Here is a 22,890-nt window from a genome sequence, read left to right as displayed (position 1 = left end):
TAGCTTGTGAGGAAGAATTCCAGCCAGCGTGTGTTCGAAAGGGGGACAGTCGAGGTGTCGAATGGAGAGAGAGAGAGAAAGGTGAATGGCGACGGTGGTGTGGGGGAAAAGAGAGGAGGGGTATTGTAGAAGCGTGTGTTTGGAGGGGGGGTCTCTCGTTGGTCCACGAACGCGGCGCACATCCCGTCAGAGCGCGCTCAAGGGACAATTGACACCATTCCTGATGGAATCACCTTCTTCCCACCCTCTTGTCCGTCTACGCCGCTACCCTCCTCCTCCGCCTTCCATCTCCCTCCCCCTCAACGACGCTCTTCGTGCTCCGCTCTGCACGAGTCAACGGAGGGATGGGACTCTGTAGGCCCGCCGGCAATGTCTGGTCAGAGGGTCGGGTCAGCCGCAGCATCACCGCAGAGGCGATGATCACGACTATAGGCTAACTGTTTCGACACACAAAAGATTGCTTGGAAGGCTTGACCGCTGGGTCGAGGAGTCCTGTCGTTTCGCTAATTGGAACGGCTCCTTTGCTAGTATACCTTGCCGGCTGAGAGACGGCTCCGGACGCATTGGAATGTACTTAGTGCCTGAGAGATAGGAGCCAGCAATTGGTCACGAACTGCTGCTATCGAATTCTCCACACACACTGGTGAATAACGAGACAACATACTGTGAGATCGCAAGATTTAGAAGCCCTGCCATATCAGTATGCCTGATTCGAGTGTGTGGAAAAGAAGTAAATAAATATTCATGACATAGGAATGCAAGATGTAAATGCTTGGTATAGTGTCTTATGCTGCGAAATTCCTTAAATCAGAACTGCTTTTAAAGCGCATTCTAATTTACCGAACCTTTGATGCTACTCTGTTCACGTTCACGTTCTGCTGAGCGCTAGAAAATATTTTCTCTGAAGTGCTAACAGCGAGGACGACGCCATGGCAGCCCCTACCACAAATGAGAAAACTTGTACCTACGTCCGTCTTCCCGTGTGTGCCCTTTTCGTGAATGCCCGTGTGTTCCAGTCTGAAACTGTAGGCTCGACCACCTTTTCTTGTTTTTTTCTGACCTGTGCGTCTTCTTGTCAGTCGTGTTATCTTCCCTGCCTGCCTGCCCGCCTGCCCGTCTGTCCGTCCGTCCGTCCGTCCGTCCGTCCGTCCGTCCGTCCGTCCGTCCGTCCGTCCGTCAGTTAGTCAGTCAATTAGTCTGTCTGTCTGTCTGTCTGTCCGTCCGTCCGTCCGTCCGTCCGTCCGTCCGTCCGTCCGTCCGTCAGTCAGTCAGTCAGTCAGTCAGTCAATTAGTCTGTCTGTCTGTATGCCTGTCTCTGTCTGTCTGTCTGTCTGTCCGTCCGTCCGTCCGTCCGTCAGTCAGTCAGTCAGTCAATTAGTCTGTCTGTCTGTCTGTCTGTCTGTCTGTCTGTCTGTCTGTCTGTCTGTCTGTCTGTCTGTCTGTCTGTCTGTCTGTCTGTCTGTGTGTCTGTGTGAGTGTCTGTCTGTGTTGTCTGTCTGTATGTCTGTCTGTCTGTCTGTCTGTCTGTCCGTCCGTCAGTCAGTCAGTCAGTCAATTAGTCTGTCTGTCGGTCTGTCTGTCTGTATGTATGTACGTATGTATGTATGTATGTATGTATGTATGTATGTATGTATGTATGTATGTATGTATGTATGTATGTATGTATGTATGTATGTATGTATGTATGTATGTATGTATGTATGTATGGAATGTATGTATGTATGTATGTATGTATGTATGTATGTATGTATGTATGTATGTATGTATGTATGTATGTATGTCTGTCTGTCTGTCTGTCTGTCTGTCTGTCTGTCTGTCTGTCTGTCTGTCTGTCTGTCCGTCCGTCCGTCCGTCCGTCCGTCCGTCCGTCCGTCAGTCAGTCAGTCAGTCAGTCAATTAGTCTGTCTGTCTGTCTGTCTGTCTGTCTGTCTGTCTGTCTGTCTGTCTGTCTGTCTGTCTGTCTTTTGAAGCGACTCCCGTCACGAAATATGCTTTAGAAACTGCTTTAGCCTGCCACACAAAACACGTTAAGATGGACACCACCTGTGCATCCCCAACATAATGCAACCAAGCAAACCAACGCGGACCTGCCGGGGGCCAGGAAGCATCTTGCACGGCGGCCAGCCAAACCGTCCCTCCCCGGCCCACCTGTCGGCCAGAGAGACCCTCATCAACGTGTCGACCTCAATTCGCAGGCGCAGTCGAACGATCGGATTATACGTATTAGGCTCCATCGACTCTGGTTGCGCAAGAAGTCTAGCTCCGTCTGTCTGCCCCGTCCTCCCCGAGCTATTCGGAGTCCGGTTGGCCGAAGCTTGCCGCCAACGGCGAACTAGATTCCCAACTCCGAGTCTGCCATGGGAACCGCGCTAGTGTGATTCTAAGGCCGCAACGGTAAGATCTTCACCTGCAGGAAGCAAAACGCGTGTTGTTCGAGCTTTTCAGTATGGAATTTTTTCTACGCTGCCGTATTTATTTATCTTGTTTGGTCTTTCGAGCAGAAACAGCGCAACAGGCGAAAGACATAAAAAAAAGCAAGGAACATGCAGACAAGCGCTATTCTGTTCCGAAAAGTCTGTTCCTTTTGTATTTCGTCCGTTTGTACTGTTTCCACCTGAACTTAAGACTATCAACCATCCCATTATCCACCCTTCTTAGTTATTTACGTTATTATCCATTAGTGTTGGAATACGTGAGTGATGGATTGTTCAGCACGTCATTTATTCAACTGAAGGTCAAAACAATTATATATCAGCGTGTAGCACCACGTAGTTCGACGTCGAAGGAAAACTTTTTCTGTTTAAAAAAAAAGAGAGAATCGTCCGAGCGAGGCGATTTCCGCCAGTCAACGTTATGTGGAAGCTTAGCGTCCACGACTGCGTTCCCTTCCTACTTTCATCTTTTCTACTCTCATCCTTCCTACTTTCCTTCTTCCCTGATATAAAAAACGCGCGAAAATAAATTCCGAGCCACTCTTTGGCCGCCGCTTTGCACGACGGTGTATCAGGTTACGCGAAGAATTTGCACGTAGCCTGCATCCGTTATCGCATAGAGGTAGCTCTTCGCTGCATTTTGCTTTCCAGCAGGTAAATAAATACCTGCGCTTTCAAGCAAGTAGGCAGGCGCCCGTTCTGCGTTCGCTCCGTCGTGGCGAATACTGAGAGTGCTTTTGAGGCCACGTCACGCACGCTTTGCGCCTCGTGTTACTTTGGCCTTGATGATTTATGCGCTGAAGCTTCTTCTAGCCCCGGTTCAGGAACCTCCGGAAGCCCATAGTGGCTGAGTTGAATGCTGAAGCAGCTCTTCGTATGTTGAGCCTGAATGTGCGCGCCACGGTTACTGCGTAAAAATTTTTATAAGGCCAGTGAATTTGAGGCAATAGGTCGTCCTAGAAAAAGCGCAATGGCTCCTTTATGTCTATCCGTCTCTTATATATTCCTTCACGCCTCTTTAAAAATCTGTTACGACGTCGGATCTTAGTGTACATCACGGAGAGTTTACCTCTTTCGCGCAAAATTAGCGGAGCTAGTTAAGCGTCCACTGTTTAACAATTTTAACTATTCCGCAAACATTTATGGCAATCTTTAAGGTGTTGGCGCCCTGTACTTAAAAACAAGGGTTTACAGCAAAGAACAGGAAGACGAGACAGGTAACGTGCGTGGAATTTCAACAATGCTTACACTGATTTAATGGCTGTCCTTCTGTTTCCTTATCTCGTTATCTCAATGTTATTATCTTCTACTTTATTCACCCCGTGCACCACTGTATTAGGCATATGAGTGTTATCGGGCGCCTAACGTTGAACTAATAAATAAATCACAGGTGTTTTACTGCCGGCTGTAGGTTAATTAACTTTTGGGAAAGCGATAAAGAGCCCGTTTTGAGGGAGGGGAACCGATTACGATGGCTAATTCCTGTCAGAATACGGGCCTGTACCGTAAATCTTGACGAGGAAAGAGATTATTCAGTTGTTAAGAAAGTCGCTGTGGTGAAAGGCAGATTCATTAGTGGTTAGGTTGCATGCTTAGCCTAAATGGCCCTCACGACCATCGTTATCATCAACGGAGAAGAGCGCACTACAAGTCTAAGGGCTCGTCCAATGGTCTCTAATTACCCCTGTCTTTCGCAAGAAGAGGAACAGGTTATACCAACCAGCTTTGTAAGCTCGGCATTCCATATAACTATCAGTCAGGCGGAGCGATTGACGGCAGGCCACTGTAAGGTTAATCCCGCCTATACCTACGCACCACCACCATCTAACCCTCGGTTTTTTTCTACCTATACTTCAGGTGCCCTCTGTGACACCGTACGCTGAAGTGGCTGTGAGTGTCGTTGAGAGAGGCCCGGTAGATAGCGTTGTGATCGCTTACACAAGGCGATGAACTTAGCGTCAATCGTATCACTTAAGAATGAATAAAAGGACCGCGTTAAACGCTTCTATTGTTGACGTTGTGTGTAGCACAGGGGATCAACTTTTCAGTATTCGCTGACCGTAACGTGTTGTCTATTCCTGGTACAGTGATGCAGCCCAAGCTCATTTTCACGAAAGGGAACAAGTGACACAAATCCTCCTAAACCTGAAAATCCCATTAAAATTTATGAAATTAAATTCAACGCCTAGGTTTATCGGAGAATCGAAACTTCGTTAAACCGCCGCATTCGCAGTATCCGAATTTCGACGCCCAGTGCAACACATGCCAATTTGCGGCGTGCCGCTGCAAAGGAGTCAGCAGTCCTCGGTCAACTGCGGCCGCTTTCACTACGTTGCCCGAAGCTTATTCACACCACGACCGGTTTAGAGGAGGTGACTAAAGTCTTTACCCCGTTCTGGACCACACGCGCGTACACACACACTCATCAATGCGGCGAGCTCTTTGACCAGCGCGAGCGTCCGCCGAGGTGTGTAATCATAGCCGGAGGCCGCCACTATACCAGAATGCACCGCACTGCTCGAAGCGTTGCCGGTTCTCCAAAGCAGAACGCGGGCACCGCGTAGCATATACTTAAGCCTAAACAAGCCAGCTTCGATTGCGGCTTCGGCTTTGTGGCAGTTAGTCACGAGAAAATTGCACGTTTCCTTATAATCGCCCGTACCACTAAGAGGATTAAGAGCCTGAAACAACAAGCTCCGTTCAGTTTCCTTAAGGCTCTTTGCCGTTCCATTCATAACACAGACCGCTCGCCTCGCCGCTTACTCACTCTCTCTACACGTCACTCGTTCCTGCTTTGAAGAGTGTAAACCTTCCTACGTCGAGGGCTAAGAAGGCTTAACAAAACAACTGCGCGCCTTCCATAAAGGGGGACCGCGGGCTGAAGGAGATGACTCAGGCCCGTTAAACAGGGTGTCTGTCACATGCGTGAGGTGCAAGCGACATTTTATAACCGTGGGCCAACGTTTCGCGCCCAGCAAACAACTCCCTCTGTTTATCTGACGCTCGTTGGCGTGTTTACGCAAGTTGCCGATTTCGCGCGCTTTCGCTCATATACGGTCTTGCGGCACTTCCTGGCGCCCAACGTGAATCTTGCCGGTGGTTGCGTATCGGGGGGGGGGGGGGGGGGGGGGGGGGGGTAATGCTGTCGTGATGCATTGTGAAAGCATAAGAACAACGCAACCGTTTCTGTCACGCAGTAAATGAAAGGTCCGTTCGATTCGCCTGCACTCCCTGCACCAGTTCTGTAAAGTTCCGCAGCGGTGCCGTGGCGGTGCCGCGACCGTGCAGCGCCAGTTCCAGCAGTTCAAGTGCTGCCTACTTCCAAAACGAATGGTCGAGCGCAGGCCTGGTCGTCTGCTAGCCTTGGCGTCGCCACCAAATTGCAGCCAGCAGCGTGGCGCCCGAATCAACGGCCGCCAACATCCCGAACCGCGTAAAGAATTTTCAAACAGCACGCCGACTTGCATGCTAAGCGGTTATTGCAACAACGTGCATCATGCGCTGCATGCACGTGTTTACTTCTTAGTTCAGATAACCGGCTTCTAATACTAATATAACTTTATTAGTAGAAAGGAAAGGCGCCGGTTACGGGTCCGTCGAGAGCACGATGGTCGGGAGATGCAAGGTGCCGGCGAGGGCCGCCGTCCTCACCTCCGTCGCCGCCTTCTCGGGTGGCCACTCACGTTCCATGAGAGTCGGCGGGCCCGTGTGAGGCACTGTTATCATCGACGAGTGGAATAATTTGAGTATATCCGCCGTTTATCGCAGAGCGCAAGCCATCGTCTGCTTCCATGGCGGTTGCAGCTGCACCATTTCGGCACCGACCACTGAGGAGGTGCACAGTTTTCCGGCACTTTCGTGAACTAGACCTGCACAACGTTTGCACTTTTTTGAAACGAATGGCGTCGTGCAGACGGCGCCATCTGGCACCGCTGAAACGAATGGCGAAGTGCAGTACCGCGAGAACCCGTTCACGTAGTGCAGGCGAATCGAACGGACCTGAAGCAATCCACCCCCAGTGTCTGGTAGAATCCAAAACTGAAAGCTTGGGGAGTTGGATAGGTGCCGCTGAAAGAGCATTTCTCAGCAGAGAGAACCACACACGCACAAAGCACAAAGGGTCAAGGCTGATTCTGCGTTGCACACGGGTCCAGCTTTAGTGCAGTGCATTGACGGTGCTGGGCCAACGAGGAGAGAAAGCTGGTGTTGATCCTGCATGCTGTTGACCATGACATTGACTTTTTTTTACTGAGAAAACATTGTTTCGCGTGGTCAAATCGATTCACCGGTTTGTGTGAAGCTGGACCTTGCGGGTGACCTTGGGCAAACCATAAATAAATAAACTAAGCATTTTCGCGACTGTGATTCGAGCCCGCGGCGACGCGAACAGATCAGCTTCGCTGGTCACTGCACGAGAGCACTAGGCTATCGCCGCTTTTATTTTTAAACATGGTATTTATTATAGTGAAGCAATGTTCTGTGCACATAAACTATGTGCGAACCATGAAGAAAACAATCGCAAATCAAGCCGATCACACCTCGTGTTTAACTGCAACAGACACTAACGCTGTGCATTGCACATCGTCTTCTCCATCAACTAATACTACTATCAAACTAATATTGGCGCTTTAAGATTTGTGGCGGTATAGTGAGAGAGAAAGAGATGTGCGTTTCATGCGTTGGCGTGGACAACGTTGTGGCAGAAACACGGCACTAGAACAACACGCGTTGGCGTTGACAACATTGATGCAGGAACGCGGCCGTGGAGCATAGGCCGCCGGCGTACATTCAGAAAATTATCATTGACGATGAAAAAGTTGAGGACGCGCATAACTGACTCCCTGGGTCAGTGGACACCTCAATCGCGCTTGCATGCACGTGGCGGTGGAGTACACCTGCAAAAAAAAAAAACTCAAAACGATAGCAAGGCGGGCGAGTTGGTGAGAAAGCAATCAAGATTGTCCGTCAGCAAACCATCCCTGCTCCTGCGTGACAGTGAGGTTGCCTATCTTGACCCAACATAGTGCACGTGTCTTGTGGTTTTAATGTTTGGTTGTTTCCTGTTCGCTTATATTTGCCTGTTTGCTGTGATTAAACTTTAGTTGAGAGTCAGCGCTTGTCCTGTGTTTTCTACCCTTGAAGTTCCGGTTTTCCGCGCTGTAATTAAAAAAAAAACAGTTCTTTCGCACAATATTTCGTGTTTAGCAATACTAAACGGCCAGCCAATTTTTTTGATTATTGTGATAAAAACTCCTTCCCTTCTGAATAGTAGCCAACAATCCCAGCCCTCAAGCCGGGATAAGTCTCAATCTAAGCTTCAAGTTTTTTTCGTTTATTGGGCCATACCATCTGCAGCTTCCCTCTTATTTTAGAAACTATAGAAATCGGGTATTCATTTCATCATCTGCACAGCCGCTGGTTACCCTCCGTTGGTCTCCGAGGAAGAGCGAAAGACCTGCACTTACGTTACCAGTGCCTTCTCTTCTCTGCGTATGTGCATACTATTCCGTTCGTATCTGAATTATAGAAAGGTCCCAGTACGAAATGAAAATCGAGTTTTCGAAGTGGGCTCCTCAACGCCTGTGCAGTCTTGATTTGACAGGAATTCTAAGTATACGAGAACTGAAATCCTAACCATGAAGAAAAATCGAAAGAGGTATGCGGCACGTATTGCGAAAGGGCTCGCGATGGCAGCGCCGTCTCTTTCTGCTTCGTCGTAATCGCCACCTTCGAATGGGCGACAAAGGGACTGGACGGAGAGCAAAGGCTGTGATTTTCTGACATGTTGCGGCAATGTAACGAACCCAGAGGAAGACAAAGCATCGACGAAAGGCGATCACGACGTGTACAAGAGCGTAACTCGATGGCGATACTGCTGATTGACAGTTGTGATTATATACATCAGGTGGCGCGCGAGGCAGCAGCGTGGTCGTGGCCAACCATGAAATTGAGAACGACTGCTTCGGCCGGAGACGAATGCCACGTGGTGTCACAGTGCGTCTTAATGACGGGTTGAAAGTACAGAGTATGTATACGTCACCGTAGGCCATGTGCGCGTGGTTCACCATTTGTAAGCGCTCGTATTCACTGTCGGCGTGAATGCAGGCGTTTCGACGAGTCTAAATCACACGGACGAACCCCTTAGTATTAGTTAAAGAAGAAATAACCAGCCAAAAAAAGACAAACACACACGGAGAGGTTCTCTCCTTGTGTGTTTGTCTTTTTTTTTGGCTGGTTATTTCTTCTTTAACATGCCATACCAACAGGCCCACCATTCTGCCCTGCTTAATATTAGAGGTTCGAATTAACCGAGCATCTTCCACGTGGCCTCTTTCTTCATCTTCAATTCTTGTACGTCACGAAGGCCTTTATTGAAATGAGCATTACGACATTATAGATACCCTTAATTTCCCCTTAGCACCAAAGTACGGAAGCTTACACTGCGGTGTTCAATCAAGAGATGAATTATTGAGGTCATTGGTTCGACGTGAGGGGGTGTAAATGTCAGTATTCAAGCGTCAAGGATGCAGCGAAAAGGACAACTCAAACCCAAGTCAAATACATCTCGGAAACAAAGACAGGATAATGAGCATTCAGAACATCGGGCTTTAGTATAATATAACAGTTCAATTCTTTCAATTCCATTCCATCATTACCGTTAACTACACCTAGTGGGACACATCGGTGATAACGCAACCACGGCGACACCTGTGGGAATTAATAAAGGATAAAATATTAGATTTCAAAAAAAAAACCTTTCCATTTTTCTGGCCCTGCCCTGTTTACTTCAGCGCTTTCATTCTTTCAGGCTTCAATGATACATTCATCGAGGCACACGTTACCTGGAATTGCGTAGAGTTCAGTTCAGTTCAGTTTATTACCTTAAAGGTCCCCCAGAGGGCATTACATAAGGGATGGGTTGTTACACAGTAAAGATCATGGTGAATAATTATTGAAAAAAAATGGTCATACAGAAGTTGCAAAAACAATTATGGGCAGATATTAGTAGCGATTTCGTGGGCAAGACCGTTCCAGTCGGTGGCGGCTCGGAAGAAAAATGAGGCAGTGAAGGTGGTGGTCCTGGCGCGTGGACGCGCAACTTGAAGTTGACGGCTGGTTCGATAAGATACGCGTGCTGCTTCTCTGATGTACGGTGCTTGATAAAGGGGTCAACAAAGAACTTGTGGCGCAGTGAAAGGCTGGAAATGCGACGTCGACATAAAAGCGTTGATAAACCGGATTCTGTTTTTAGAGATGAAACGCTGGTGTTATACGAGCACGATGCATCAATAAATCTATCAGCGCGATTTTCAACTGATTCTAATGCGTTGGCGAGACATGCTTGGTGCGGGTTCCCGACGGACGACGCGTATTCGAATTTTGGTCTAACAAATGATTTACAAGCTAGTAATTTTACATGTGCCGGAGCGTTTCGCGGATTACGTTTCAGAAAACCTAAGAGGTGTCTCCTTCTAGAGCTCCGTAATTTTTTCCTCGAGCAAGTTGTTAGTGTTTCTCCGCCACTACCGTTGGTCCCCGACACTGAACGACAAGCGGACTCCTACACATTAATGCGCCTATATATGACTACTAGGGTTAATTGATAGGGTTAATTGGATAGGGATATGGTTAATTGGAGAGACATGGGAGAGGCCTTTGCCCTGCAGTGGGTGTAGTCAGGCTGATGATGATGATGATGATGATGATGATGATGATGATGATGATGATATGACTACAAATGGAGTATGCTATCTTCTAGCGCGAACTTCCGTTTGCAAAAAGCGATGCGCTAGAGGGCAGCTTACTCCATTTTAACTTGTTCCTGTTAACATAGTATGTTTAGTAGAGTGTATGACCAGTAAGACAGTACAAGAGACAAGGAGAAGCGTCCGAGGAGCACCTTCACCGCCGCCGACGCTTCGGCGGCGCTGGCTTCGGTCACTTCCTCCAAGTCGCTCTGATTTCTGGTCGCCTCTCTAACGACCGCTCACGAACGCACGCTAAACTGCCCCGGGCGCCAGTGTGGCCCCGAAGTACGACGTCGCTGCCGAATGCCACGCCCATCATAGCCCCCCCCCCCCCCTCCAAACATCGTCCCCTTCCTTGCTTCTTCAGCCGTTGCCTGCACAGCCACCTTGGCGCTTAACGTCCGTCGTATGTATACAGTATGTAGCACCGCGGGAGCGCGGGTGCATACCGTACTGACTCGAATATAAGGCCCCGGCGTTCGTACTGAGCTTCTTCGCCTGTCGCGATCTTGAAGAACAAAAATACAGTAGAACTTTTAAGCTCACTGAACACGTTCTGATACGTAGAAAGATAGCTAAGAAGCCTTTTTGACCGTAGAATTTTGTCTGACTCTCCCAACAAAATACGGGCGTTAAAGCACTAGTCCAAGAACCCGGAGCTGAGAGAGACCTTGCCTACCTGACCTCTTTAGGGAACTCCGCAGTGTGCAGTGAATTAAAGTCTTAAGAAAGAAACCTCGTCTCCTCGAAAAACTCGCAAAAATAAATGCCTGAAAATCAAGTATTCTTCCCTTTAATTTTTCAGCGGGTCGAAACCAGGGTGCCCTAAATGGAATTCTGCAACCAACAGAACACGATCTCGTCGGAACCTAAAAAGCTTTAGGTATAGCGTTTGCCTATTCAGAATCAAGTAAGAGCAGGGGACTATATCCGCGTTAACACGGCACACGGTCGAAGCTGCAACTGCGCCAGCAACAAAGTCAGACTGGACTGGCGAAAAGAGCGGTCTGGAAACTAGGTTTCCATTCGGCAAGAGAGCGGCTCGTGTTAGTAGTTTGGGCGTACGCGAATAGACGCGTGTCCTTTTCGGCGACTGGACGGGGGGGATGAACGATGAGGTGGGGTGTATCCGATGCGCAAACTTCATTTCTTCTTTTGTTTTTTGTTTGTTTTTGTTTGGGGGGAGTCGCACTCACTGGCTAAAGGCTGCGTCTGTCTTTCCTCCTGTGCAAATGTGAACGGTTATATACTTCTCGAGAAATATCCCCCGCGCACTGATGCGAGCTGTTCAGTTGGATTGGAAATGGATGCGGAAAACGTGAGAAGGATGGAGATTATAGGAACGCGTGAGGGGCGCGCCCTGAACGTTTTTCGCGCCGTCCTATAAATGGCAGGCTGCTAAGACATGTATAGGCGTTGGAAAAGAAGGCGAAATATCTTCTAAGCATCCCCCTGTGTCCCCTGGTTTTCCTGGAACATCTGTCTTCTTTTCCATCGCTCCCAGCACAGTTCTTAGTCTTTTATATGATTGAGTAGTAAATGTATGTCTGCCGCTGTTCTTCTGTCTTCAGAGTCGTCTGTAGGCGCGTTTGCGCACTATACTAAGTAGTACAGCTCTACATTTGTTGATGTGCATACCTAAAGCTAAAAAATAAACTGCGCAGCAGACGACGACGAAGGAACGGACAACACGGGTGCTTACTCGCCCAGAACTATCGCAGATTGCATATCTCAACCAGGCATAATTCAATCAGTGCATGCCTAACCGGGCTGTGCTGGCTTTTCTTTTTTATCAGCATGATGGCTTTTCTGTTTGCCCACTTAATCTTTCACGTGGTTTTCTGCTCCTTCGCTGTTAAACTCCATCGACCGCTAGTGCGTTGACATGATGGGCTGGCTGCTCTATGCAAAATGCCAGCGGTGTCTCTGTCGTGTGCTGCTTCCTCTCTGCTTTTCGTCTTATTTATCCGTCTGCTTATCCTTCTGTTTGTCAGCCTTTCCGTTTGCGTCTATGCCTATCTGATAAAAGCGATATAGTCCGCAAAACTATCTGCCTCTGCTTGGTATTTGTAAGTGCCGGCGGGTTCCCGCCAGATATCATCAGCTGCTAGAATCTTCGAAGCAGACCTGGCTTCTATGACGGAGTGGCTTGATGTCGCTTGGGCCACAAGAGAAGTGTAGCCGGAACTTGAAAGTCATCTTCGTTCCTCCTTTACGGTAACAGTTATGCCAACGAGATTTTCTGAAGTTTGCGGCCCCCTTGTAAAAGCTGCACTTGCGCGCAAAACTCTATGAAATCATCACTTTGGTTAGTGGATGTTACTTTCGTTCACCCTTGAACAAAATATGAAATAAAAGAAGAGTTTTTTTTTCTTTAACCGCTATGTGCAGGTGCAGGAAAGGAAAACAGCGCTAGGTACTTCAAACGACAAGATATGCGTTTCAGGAGGTCTTGAGAAACCATACTATTTCTCGGCTTTCGCTGCTAATATGCTACTTCATTGACTTTTAGTTTTGATTTACTAGCAATGTCTTAAATCGTGTTTTGATCAGCTTATGATTTGTTGCCTGTAGGAAAAGTTCCCTGCAGAAAAGGTGCGTGCAGTCTCACGTATGTGCGTGCGTGATTTCTATTCTAATGTTAGAACATTTACGGCTTGAGAAACAGCCGCTGCAGATACAGAACGCACGCCCATTGGAAATGTCACGCACCCACCCAGAATTAGGAAACAGAGAGACCTTTACGTTTCCTCGCGCAATACCCTTTCTGAGGCCCATTGGGCGAAAGCTAAAACCGTCCCGCGTGACTCACCGCGGGCCGAGTCTGCGCGCGAAGCGATCGAAGCCGCAGACCTGACCGAATAACGGCACTTTCCACGGCCACCGCCAGTGTCAGGGTCACTGACGTGCCGGGAGAGGCAGACACTGTGGCGCCATCTTTCGACGAGACTCAGTGGCGCCGTCTCACTTCCGAGAAGCGTCCGCAGCGCCGCCTTCTCTCTTTCGCAGACAGAGGGCGCCGCAGCCCGTTCCCTCGCTCGCTTGAACGCTGTTTGTTGTTTAGCACTGCGCAGACTGCATGCTCTCTATCGAGAGTCATCAGGGACGCCGCTTCGTCTGGAAAGTTTCTTCTGGACAGACTCACTTCCTGTCCGCATGCTGGACCCCACGCAAGTGGTGGAAAGGCACGCCCCGTGACGTCACTCTTGGAGAGTCGATGATGCATTTCCGGACCGGATGGCTTGCGAGAGCACTCGTGAATACCGAGCGAATTTCTCATAGCCGTTAACGGTGGCCTTGTTACAAGCTTTTTTTTCCTTCCTCGTTTTCTGCGGAAGACTGAGGAAAACGCTAATTACACGAAAGTAAAAAGTCAATCCTGAGGGCAGACAGCCCACCATCTGTCTTGTACTTGAAGTTCCAGATCGGCCCGACGTGTTACAATATTAAAGGTTTTTTTTTCTCTGTAACAAATCCTGATTTTACAAAAATTAGCGATTTTAAGATGGCATTGCTTCGCTTAAAATTCACTTCCAAGTGGGCGATCTATTTCAGCTTGGACACCGTCTAAAGTCAGTAATTGCTGCAGCATATGTTTCTTGTAGCAAATATTTATTTACACACACGTCTATTTCCGCCGCCAAAGCTTTTCTTTTCATAATTTGATCGAGCAAACATAGACGGCATTAAAACATCATCGCCTTAAAAGGCGTCCTGAGGCCACTCTGGTAGAAAGTCATCTGCAACTGATCTCAAAATACTGGTGTATATTGCAATTATTCGAAAATGCAGATGCGCGGGAGTTTTTATGCGGCAATGTTTGCTTCAATAATGCACAGTTCAAGTCCAACGCCCTTCCGCGTCGAAGGCTTCCTTGCTGTGTCCGTGTCAATGTGTTTCGCTGGTACCTTTTCAAGTGCTGTTGAAACATTCTTCTGCATTATATCCTTACACTCTCGCGTGCGAACACACTCAGAAGTATACCTTGGTCATGTCCGCAAAACAAGTGCTCCTGCGCATTTTTCTATAGATAGTACGAAAAGTAGTAAAGACTGCCATTGTGCCTTCAATGCCAGCTGCCTCTCGACGTTATCCAAGCATGCCCCAATCTATTCCCTCCAAGAAGATTCGTTTTGCCAGCCAAATTCACACACGCTCTCGAACTTTCTCGTTCTTTCTCATTCAGATCTGATCGTGCGTTCTAATTTAGTAGCTAGCTTTTCAATGTATCCGCATCTATCAGTATTAGGCACGAAAATTTATTTTCATTTCGTAGCTGTGAAGTGTACCAGTGTTCAAGAGCTGCACAATGCGAAGCGCACGATTCGGTTTTTCTTAGACACCTCAAATTTTGTTTTAAAAAACTCAGCATTCCTCCTTGCGAACAAAGCTGCAGCGTTGTAATCTTTTTGTTTTAATTCACTTTCCCGAAGCGTTCCTTTTTTATTTTATTTTTTTTGACACGCGCTTTTTTCCTTCAGTGTTCCCTTTTCTCAACCCCGCTCCCGCGAGGGTGGCTTCTCCGCACTTAGTAGTGCGTGACAACTAAGCCATCCGCACGGGAGGGGATAGAGAAGGCTTTGCGGGGAAACGCGCTGCATGAATGCTCTTTATGAACACAAGGAACCCCCCGCGCGCTCTCTTCCGCTGCACCCCGTTTTGCTTCTGCTTCTGTTTGTTTAGAAGAGCAAGCGGTAGTCTGAAATCTAGGTGTTCCGGGAATTGAATACCACGGAGCAGCATTCATTCTGTTCGCGAGCCTCCCCACGCCGTTGTCCGCGCTTTGGCGCTGAAAGAGTTCTAGAGGTGCGGTACGCTCGAATTGTAATGCAAGACGGGGTAAAATTACTCGAACTGCTAAGCCTTCTTGTTGCAATTAATGCATAAAACACACGGCGGTAACTAATTCCAATGTGTAGCCACGGAAGGGCTGAGAAGTCAGCTTTACAAATCCATTTTATTTTTTTTTTTTTGTTCTCTTACTTTGGAGTGACATAATGTTCACAGTTTTATGCAGGTTAAAAACTATTAAGAGAATTAGAAATTGCAACAATTTCTCTCAGTGCGACCATGTACTGTTGTCTGTGGTTAACAGTTTGCCTTAGGGAACACAAAAACGTTAGCGCTGTAAACTCACAATAAAAAGTGGCGTAATCGATGAATTGGTAAACTCTTTCAATAGATACTCAGAAAAAGAAGCGCAAATGGCACCTTTATGCGTTTGGTTTTCGGTCTTTTATTCTTGTATCTTTAGTGGAGATTACAGCAAACTCGTTTTCGAGCCCTGACAATGTTAACGAAAATGCCATCACCCCTTATCTCGTTTAGCTATCGTGTAGTCTTTGTCCTACTACAATTATAACTTGGCCGTAAAAAGCACGCGGAAAGATCGTTCGCGCCCCTGTGAATGACAGAAAAATGGACGCGGAGTTAATGGTGTAGATAAGCCTCATCATTACCAGAATTTATTAATGATTTCTTTTCTTGTAAGCACTGCGCCAAAGCTACTGCTTGCAACCTGAATGTCTCTCTCAACCGAAAGACAGTACTCTTTCTTTATTTATTTCTTTCTTTGTTACATTCTTTCATTATTTCTTTCTTTTTATTTCTTCCTCCTTTCTTTCATTTTTTTTATTATAACTGAGCTTGCTTCTTTCTTGATTTCTTTGTTTTTGCTGTCTGTCCAGCAACCTTGCGTCTTTTCTTAGTTATTTTTCTTTGTTTTCTTTCGTACTGTGATTTTTTCGCGTATACCTGCTTGCCTTTACCTGCCTTTGCTTGCATTTGCCTGCCTTTGCCTGCCTTTGCCTGGCTTTGCCTGCATTTTTCTGCCTTTGCCTGCCTTTGCATGCCTTTGCCTGCCTTTGCCTGCATTTGCCTGCCTCTACCTGCATTTGCCTGCCTCTACCTGCATTTACCTGCCTTTGCCTGCATTTCCCTCCATTTGCCTGCCTTTGCCTGCATTTGCCTGCATCTGCCTGCCTTTGCCTGCCTCTTCCTGCCTTTGCCTGCCTGCCTCTGCCTGCCTGGCTCTACCTGTCTGGCTCTGCCTGCCTTCCTTCCTTCCTTATCGCAATGGCTGAAATGCTCAGTGGTATTACCTCGGCTTAGATACCTACAAACTCCCTTCTACCACAACGTCGTACATCCCATTTGACTGGCGCACCACGTGGAATTCCAACGCAAGTGTCATTAGGGCCCCGCACCCGGCGGACGGCTCGGCCTTCAGCAGTTTATGAACAAGTTTCAGACCGCCCAGCTTTAGCGTTAATTTCCGGCTCCTCCCTTTCCCCGCCCCACCACCACCCTTAATTATAGTGAGGGCGCCGACCGGCGCCTTAAATCTTATTGCTTCCTTCCTGTTGTCCCCTTTTATTTTCTTTTAAACAAAGTTTATCTTGGTGCACCACTAAAGCACTGAAAACAGCAGCAAAAGTAATCAACTCTGGCACAGTGCAGCCGTGCTTGCGCAGGAAGGCTTCGACAAATTTGCATTTCGAAATCGGGCTCTCGTTATTCCTCTAGAGACGCGCTGTCGGAGTAGTTTCGACGAGAAATGCCTCGTATCGCAGTTTCTACTCCCAAACAAAACAAACAGGCTCAAATATCTGACCGCCTCATGTTGCGTCTCGTAGGGAAGAAAGTCAGCATCTTTTCCGTTATATGCAACGACCATGCTCGCGAAAGTTTCTGTGTCTCTTGAAGTGTTCAGTTTAAAAAGATTGATGTAGGTCGAAGCGCACGCTTTGTGCACGGGATAGGATTGCTCGAAAGCAGGAACTTCTATTTCCTCTTGTAATTAAACTCGCATTTTGACCTTCAGAATAATTTTTCGCTTCAACTTTTAGTTGATTAAAATTATTAATACGTGTTTATTCACGTATATGAAGTCAAAGTCTGGTCATGCTTTTTTGGTGTTGACTGCCAACCGAATAGCGTAAATACAGTACCGAGGGTTGCACTGGATAGCTCGAAACATAAACCTGGAGGCAGAACGTAACAGTACATCAACACTCTGAAATGATATCCTCTTTCAGGTGACCTCTTAAGCACCACTTCATATATTTTTGCCCGCTCCCGGAAGAATTTGGCACAACTTCACGTTTTCCAGGCCTAGATCGGGGAACAAACGTCTTTTCTGGTGGAAATAAACGTTGTTCAATCAATCAAAAAACCACTTCATATAAGGACAGTATGAACTCTGCTGGCTGATGATTTTGAAAAAACGTTTGTCCAAAAAATCTTGTGAACACATGCTGAATACACGGCAAGCATTTTCGCCACGTCGGCGCCTCGCTAGAACGAACACGTCAACGTAGTAGGCGTAACTAAAGGAAATTGAAACCTCATTTCAGAAAAACTCACTATACACGCGGGAAATCCTAAATAATTTTTTTCAGGTATTTAAAGTCTGGGAAGATATGTTCTACACCTTGCCGGCAGACCTATGAAACCACTTGATTCGGCGGTTTGAATCACACATCGGCAACCCAATCATCCCTTCAGGGGTTACCGTAATTGCAGCCTCTCCTCTGTTGGATGTCATCTTTATCCCGATACTGCAGTGTAGACGTCAGCCTGCCAGCACTGGTAGCACTAATATGCTGTGGGACAACCCAAACATCCAACCAATCCTAACACACTTCCTGTCTGAAAACCAACCTGCACAGCGCCCTACCCCTTGTGCATACCACTGCTGGCCACAGCGGCCGTTACTGCACATTTACCAGGAGGCTCCGATGGAGAACTTTAGAGCTATCCTGCATTCGTATTGAGGGACTCGGTGTAATGAAAAATTTCTTTCTCTGTCTGTCCTAGGTCCCACCGAACCGAAAGCCTCGCACGCTGCCCTTGCTCGTTCATCACTGGCGAGCAAATTGGGTTACAATAAACTGAAACCTTACCAAACAAATAATTTTACGATGCAAAAACAGCAAGTGGTCTGAGAATCACGTCTTCCCTATTCAGTGGTGAAAGCAAGCTGTAGGCCCTAAGACAGGCACTGTTCCGAACACTCGACCCGCGGCGTCTCGACCACGCGCCGTAACATCAACACGCTAGAAAGCGTACCCCGCACGCCGGAAGTTGCGTGAAACCCGCAAATCCCGCGTTCGGGCATCAAGGGAGCCAACGCTCCCGAGGTTCAACAACCTGGCGACGTCGTCCCAATGCCTCTCCTCTGATCCCTGGGCCCGCACGGCGAGCGAGAGGAGCGCTGGGATTCCTGGAAACCCAATTCTCCCTAAACGGGAAGCAGCGGAGCGCCGCCGCTCCTGTTCCCGGAGCGATGCCCTCGCCTCCCGAGCGCGGGCCCAGCGCTTGGCCTTGACTCTAGTGTAGCGAGCGAGCACAGCCAGCGAGCGTGTCGTTCTGTTTGCGCCGGCGCGCCGGCGCCAGCTCTAACGGCTCGACTGGAGGCGCATCAGACGAAAGGCGAGTGACCTCGACTGCATAATGGCCTTCGAGGAGTCTTGCACAATAAGGGTTCGGAATAGACGGCGCTTACTCACCGGAATCTTGGAGCCTGTGTCGGGCCGACGTCCCTCCACACAGCGGCGGCCATGATGGGCGCCCCGTCTGTCGCCATGGCAACCGGGGGAGGAGCGAGAGCAGTGGGGAAAAGAGGAGAGGGATGGGGAGGGTGGGGAGAAAAAATTTTTCTCTTCGCGCGCGCGCTTCCCGCTTTCCCTCTTATCCCTTCGACGAGAGCTTCGATCGGCTGGTCGAGGGAGCTTCGCTCCTCTCCCCGCGTCCTTCACGTCCAGCCGTCGTCGCGTGGTGTTTTTGCTCTTTGTTATTTTTGGGGAAGGGGAGACGGAAAAACGGGAATGCAAATTGCGAGACAGGTGCAAGTTTTGTGGAGTTTGCGAGCAGGTTGGCACCGGCTCTTTATTCGATCGCGAAAACGTCTGCGTGGCGTGGACTTCCGCAATGTGATTATTGCTGCCACTGGAAATAGGAACAGCCGGAAATAAGACACATTACAAAAACATTGTGTTTCGTTTTTGTTTTTTTGCCTCCAGGGCGACATTTGTGGACTTCTTTTGAGACAATTAAAACAGGACTATAGATTTACGCCAGAGCCGCATTTCATTGTGTTTGAAGAATAAGCAAAAACAACAGGTTCTTCATCTCCGCCATTGCAAATAGGCTTTCCTGGATCACTCAGGTCGAAAAATCACCCCCCCCCCACCCCCCACAACTTGATGAGCTGGCTTCTGGGGCAGAATAGCGTTTTGGTCAAGAAAGCCAGATGACCAAATCATGCTCGCACTATGCCAAATGCACCGATAGCGTAAATAAATACATTTTACATCTTCGCCTTGAGTTCTTTAACATATTATTGTGTGAAATGACCGCTATGAGACGTGTTGCGAGGCGTCTTTTTAAGCACCTTCTCGTGCTATTGTGAAACTGTTCTTGAAGACCGCCTTAGTAACAGCTGTTCTCTTTCAGAAAATGTTCGCCGGTCCTTCTGGCATTCTGACAACTACAACGTACGATTCAAGCCCCATTTGTTTATTTAGTTCAGGCACTAAAACACAGCGCATTAATTACCATCTTCCTTGAAGAGTCCACGGGGTACAAAGCCTGCGTTGTCTTATTTTTCTTCCGTTGGCTTTTATTTTTCCAGGCGACAAAAATCACGTGCCGAAGTCCTCAGTCACATGACAAGTAATGCAATAAAGGGGCACTGCACACTTTTTTCCTAGAGTCTGACAAGTAACTAATTCAACACAGAAACTAAGCTACCGTAAATCTCAGGTTACGCGGCTTCACAAATCGCAAAACGCAAAAGATCTGATTCCTTCCTTATCGTCGCTATATAACGACATCATGACGTCATGCTGCAACCGGCTCTGGGGGGGGAGAGAGTCAGTACTCGGGCACTGATGCTAACAAGGTCAAGCAGAAAGGATGACACAAAACATGGATGGAATTCATGCACATGTAGAGAGTGTTTAAGGTGCAGATTAAGCGCTTGCGCTCGGAAAATGTTCTCCAAAATAATTACTTTTAAACTCCGGACTTTCCTCTTGACTTTATAAATAACCTTTTCTCATAGCCACCATAGCGTAGGTCCACCCAGCTCATATGACTACGGATAGCAGGTTATCTTTTTCCAGCATGTGAACATGACTGCTCATTTCTCATTGCTCTTCGGATAGTGACGCATTGGCTTTTCGTTTATTACAGACACTACTACTACTGCGTCGATGACTACGTCGCAAACTCCTTCTTCCGTGTACATGATAAAGCTGTGGCTATAAAGAAATGACATGCCGAACAGTGATCGGTCACCGCATTCAGAGTTCACTGTTTTTTTTATATTACTATAGAACTATACTTTATTTCTATATAGGGTTCTATATTACTGCGACTGCTTATTTTCCAAAGTGCAACAGCTACGGGGACGAGGATGAAATTGAACTCCTACTTCGCTACTCAGCGTGTGTCCCTCGAGGCAGCACTACGCTGATTGGACGCGCGCCCCCTCACGATGGCCTAGGCTCCGGGAGCGTTACCTGCGCCTTCTTCGGGACAGAAGCCGACCGAAGTACTACTTGGATATTTAGAAGGCACAGTGATTACCGTCCGCCTGTAGACTAGCTGTTGGAGTATTTCGCTTGGCACAACGGGACAGTGACCATGGCCGCGTCGCAAGGCATGACGAGCTGTACTTCACTATTTTTTTTCACTCCCTTTATTCTCTTCCCCAGTGGTGCAATAGCCAACCGGCCATTACGCCAGGTTAATCTCACTCTATTTTATTTCTTAGATCTACCACTCTTTCTCTTGAAACTGTATCGGCCCATTTTTTATACAACGGGTTGTCGCGCTCTTTCCCTTCTAACTAGCCTTATTTATTCAAAATTTCAGCAACGGGAATCACGTCAGGAGCCGCACAGCGGCACGGTAAAACCCGACACAGAGTCACCTGCTGAGAAGCGGCGAAGTTCCTCTGGTCCCCAAGCGAATTGTGGCACAAGGCGTGCTCTAACGTCGTAGCTGACAGGTACACAGCGTAGACGCGCGGCTTACACGCCGTTGCAAGAAGTTATCTTGTGGCAGCTACGCTTTTACTTACCGTATATTAACCCTCTGTTGGTGTCACCACCAAGATAAGGTTCCTATACCTCTCTCTGTCTACTGTACGCATCTCGTAACAAATGGATGACGCTTAGTAGAAAGCTGCGGCCAACGTTTTCATCCTCTATAGCTCAACTCCCGGCGTATCTTAATTTAAAGAAAACCCAATAAACGTCAGCAGACCACCGTCACCTTTGCTTGGCGTCGTCCAACTACCGTATTCTTAGCTTCTAATTGGCCTTGGCTGAGACTTAGCTGTTAATCCCGATCCCGAATCAATATCAGCGAATACTTTGCAGATTGATAGCTGGCTTACGACTTAGATCATTAAAATTGTGTCGCTAGCACCGGAATGCCGGTGAATGCGAGCCTGCCAGTCGAATCGCGATAAAAAACTACGACGAATGTGGACGTCAGTCTGAGAGAAGGACACTATCGGTAATGTTGTATATGAATTGTTCCTTTCCCATTGTGTATTTCAATATTTGTAAATATTATTTACTTTGAGATTCTTGTCCTTGGAGTGAACCATGTGTTCCTCTAGCTGCTTGCGGAGTACTGTGATTAGAACATTCGTTATGTGTGTTATGGTCAGTGTACAATTTGCACATATATCATCCTCCTATATCAGCAATGCTATTTTGGTGCACTCATGGTGAAGGGTCAATGAATTTATCTTTTACCTTTCCCCCTACTTAGAAAAAAAAGGTACTTTATTTAAACATCGATGACCAGGAAATCAGCTGCTTGGCAAATGAGGGTGGTCCTAGCCGTCATGAGCAGAGGCGGGCATCCTCATGTGGTTTCGACCTCATGAGGTCGACCTCAACCTCACGTCGTGAGGTGAGGTTGAGGTGAGGTCGGCGACGGGTCGAAATTTTGAGAGTGAGGTCAGCAAATCAGACCTCAACCTCAAGCGTGAGATAGAGGTTGAGTGAGGTCGTCATTCGGTGAGGTCGAAATTTTGAGGTCGAGACTTTTTGCAGTTGCCACGTCTTACTCCGACGAGGGCCGCTTCCGAAGCTGAGTTGCAGGGCACCGCCACAATGTTCATGCAGTGACGACGCTTGGTTTTCGGTTTCCCCTGTTTGGACAACCGGATGCCACAGTTCCCTCTTAGCTTCCAGTGCTGCGCCGCAATGTCCGTTCAGTCCGAGCCTACAGGAAGACGCACCCCTCTGGTCTTCCCGGAAGGAGTGTTACTGTCACAGCACGCCACTAACCCTCCCCCTTGCCCCGCTGGCGTAGCACCCGGCTGCCTGCCGGTCGGCTCAAACTCCCGGGAGCGCGCAAAGCACGTAACTCACGTTGACCCGCGGTAGCTTTGTTTGATGCCGCAAACAAATAAGTTCAGTCTAACAAGCACGCAATAAATTCGTCGCAGCGCGGATGGCCCCAAGCAAGACTGCTTCGTGTTCATGCTCGTTCCCGGCACTGACGTCATGGCTCTTGCCTTGCAGTCGAATAAAGGGGATCCTGCTATACATTACAAGCTGACTAAACAGAAACTGGAGTAGTCGGCACAGGCGAGAAAATGTGACTCGGGTGGTTCCTAACAATGACACCTGCTGAATTGATTTAAAAAGCACGAAGCCAGAAGAACCAGTAACACCGTCGAA

General features: G+C 48.0%; 1 protein-coding gene across 3 annotated transcripts in view; it reads right to left on the bottom strand.

The window, feature by feature from the left end:
- Nucleotides 1-18,756, bottom strand: part of DAAM (disheveled-associated activator of morphogenesis-like protein) — a 153,248-nt gene extending 134,492 nt beyond the window's left edge. The window contains exon 1 of one of the 3 annotated variants that reach the window (XR_013308465.1): nt 18,691-18,756. The gene's annotated coding sequence lies outside the window, so the exon portion shown is untranslated. The remainder of the gene's footprint in view (nt 1-18,690) is intronic. The other 2 variants (XR_013308466.1, XM_077637100.1) reach the window with 2 other exon arrangements.
- Between the last annotated feature and the right edge of the window lie 4,134 nt (nt 18,757-22,890).

Source organism: Amblyomma americanum, chromosome 9 (genome assembly GCF_052857255.1).
Source record: "Amblyomma americanum isolate KBUSLIRL-KWMA chromosome 9, ASM5285725v1, whole genome shotgun sequence".
NCBI classification, from domain to species: Eukaryota; Metazoa; Arthropoda; class Arachnida; order Ixodida; family Ixodidae; genus Amblyomma; species Amblyomma americanum.
The sequence above is the reverse complement of the archived record's forward strand: the minus strand, read 5'-3'. Positions and strand labels throughout refer to the sequence as shown.